This window comes from Mus caroli, chromosome 4, assembly GCF_900094665.2.
Source record: "Mus caroli chromosome 4, CAROLI_EIJ_v1.1, whole genome shotgun sequence".
NCBI lineage: Eukaryota > Metazoa > Chordata > Mammalia > Rodentia > Muridae > Mus > Mus caroli.
In genome coordinates, this window is record NC_034573.1 from 24,732,544 (window position 1) to 24,735,525 (window position 2,982).

The window sequence follows — 2,982 nt, forward strand, 5'->3', positions numbered from 1 at the left end:
TCCCACTGTCACACGTGTGGCAGATCATTTCCCACACAGTTACTTTGACCTTCGTTAAAAGGAAAAACTCTCCTCATGTGAACCTCAGTCCTCAGGCTCTCCAATTGTCACCTAAAATTTTTCTAATACCATTATCCATGCTTTGCCATGAATTTTATCTCTTAGCTCTTAAATCTAATCTTAACCATTCCACGTGATTAAAACACACAATCAATCATGATCCCCAAACCCAGAAAGGCATCTCTGTTTCTAGTTTGTGTGTAAGTGTACCTCTCATTTATTTCTCTGTTTGATCCTTAATATACAAGAAGCTTATTTTTACTGGAAATCAAACTCCCAATATTGCCATGAATTTTATTCTATATATTTAAGACAGAGAAGAACATACCATTATTTTCCACTTAATTTGGGTGGAATCATCACCATAGACTCTCTCTTATATTCCCAGTGTTCACTTAGCTGATTTGAGTACTCCTTTCCTTTCCTTTCCTTTCCTTTCCTTTCCTTTCCTTTCCTTTCCTTTCCTTTCCTTTCCTTTCCTTTCCTTTTCTTTTTTTCTTTTTCTTTTGTCTTTTCTCCTTCCAACATAATATTTTTATTGGATATTTTCTTTTCTTTATTTTCCTTTCAAATGTTATTCCTCCCCCAAAACCCTTTCCAGTCACCCCTCCCCCTGCTTCTATGAGGGTGTACCCACACCAACAACTCACCCACTCCTGCCTCCCAGACCTCACATTCCCCTACACAGGGGCATCAGACATTCACAGGACCAAGGGCCTCTCTTCCCACTGATGCCCTACAAGGCCATCCTCTGCTACATATGTAGCTAGAGCCATGGGTCCCTCCCTGTGTACTCTTTGGTTTGTGGCTTAGTCCCTGGGAGCTCTGGGGTGTCTGGTTGATATTGTTGTTCTTCCTATGGAGTTGCAAACCCCTTCAGCTCCTTTCTCTGACTGCTCTATTGGGAACCCCATGCTCAGTCAAATGGTTGGCTGTGAATATCTGCCTCTGTATTTGTCAGGCTCTGGCAGTATCTCAGGAGACAGCTATATCAGGCTCCATTAAGCAAGCACTTCTTGAAATCCACAATAGTGTCTGGGTTTGGTGTCTGTATATGGAATGGATCCCCAGGTGGGGCAGTCTCTGAATGGCCTTTCCTTCAAACTCTGCTCCACACTCTGTCTCCATATGTCCTTCCTCCTGTGAGTATTTTGTTCTCCCGTAGAAGAAGGCCTGAGATCTTTTATCTCGGGTCCCTCAGGGACCAGTCTGTGCAGGAGAGGCTGCAGATTGCAGAAGCAACATAGCTTCTGGGAAAGGCCCCATTTTGGGCCCTCATCTTCAGCCAGGAAGCTGAGTTGAGCTCCAGACATCTGTGTTCCTTTCCCTCAAGAGGAGTGGTGGCCTGCAGAGAGTACTCTGACCACTGAGACTCAGGAGAGAGTTAGACTCCCAGGAGTGCTGACAGAGGATAACAGAATCACAAGAGGAACAAGTTCCAGCCAGAGACAGCTATAACAAATAACATCAGAAATTACCAGATGGTGAATAGCAAACAAACATCTTACTAACAGAAACCAAGACTGCTCACCATCATCAAAACCCAGAACTCCCAACACACCTGAAAAGCAAGATTCAGATTTAAAATCTTATCTTATGATGCTGGTATAGGATTTTAAGAAGGAAATTAATAACTCACTTAAAGAAATACAGGAGAACACAGCTAAATGGGTAGTAGTCCTTAAAAAGGAAGCACAAAAATCCCTTAAAGAATTACAGGAAAATACTACTAAACAAGTAGAAGCCCTTAAAGAAGAAACACAAAATTCCATTAAAGAATTACAGGAAAACACAATTAAACAGCTGATGGAATTGAACAAAACCATCTAAGAAGTAAAAAGGGAAGAAGAAATAATAAAGAAAACACAAAGGGAGACAACTCTGGACATAGAAACCCTAGGAAAGAAATTAGGAACCATAGATGCGAGCATTAGCAACAAAATAAAAGAGATGAAAGAGAGAATCTCAGGTGCAGAAGATTCCATAGAGAACATGGACACAACAATCAAAGAAATTGCAAAATGCCAAAAGATCCTAACTCAAAACATCCAGGAAATCCAGGACACAATGAGAAGACCAAACCTATGGATAATAGGAGTAGATGAGCATGAAGAATTCCAACTTAAAGGGCCAGCATATACCTTCAACAAAATTATAGAAGAAAAGTTCCCAAACCTTAAAAAAAAAAAGAGAGATGCCTACAGAATTCCAAATAGACTGGAGCAGAAAAGAAATACCTCCCGATACATAATGATCAGAACAACAAATGCACCAAATAAAGATAGAATATTAAAAGCAGTAAGGAAAAAAGTCAAGTAACATATAAAGGTAGACCTATTAGAATTACACCAGACATCTCACCAGAGACTATGAAAGCCAGAAGATCCTGGACAGATGTTATTCAGACACAAAGAGAACACAAATGCCAGCCCAGGCTACTATACCCAGCAAAACTCTCAATTACCATAGATGGAGAAACCAAAGTTTTCCATGAGAAAACCAAATTTACACATTATCTCTCCACGAATCCAGCCCATCAAAGGATAATACAGGGAAAACACCAACACAAGGACAGAAACTACACCCTAGAAAAAGTAAGAAAATAATCCTTCAACAAACCTAAGAGAAGACATCCACAGAACAGAATCCCAACTTTAACAACAAAAATAACAGGAAACAACACTTACTTTTTAAAATATCTCTTAATATCAATGGACTCAATTCTCCAATAAAAATACATAGACTAACAGACTGGCTACACAAACAGGACCCAACATTTTGCTGCTTACAGGAAACACACCTCAGGGAAAAAGACAGACACTACCTCAGAATGAAAGGCTGGAAAACAAGCAAGCTGGAGTAACCATTCTAATATCTAATAAATCGACTTCCTACCCAGAGTTAGCAAAAAGACAAGGAGGG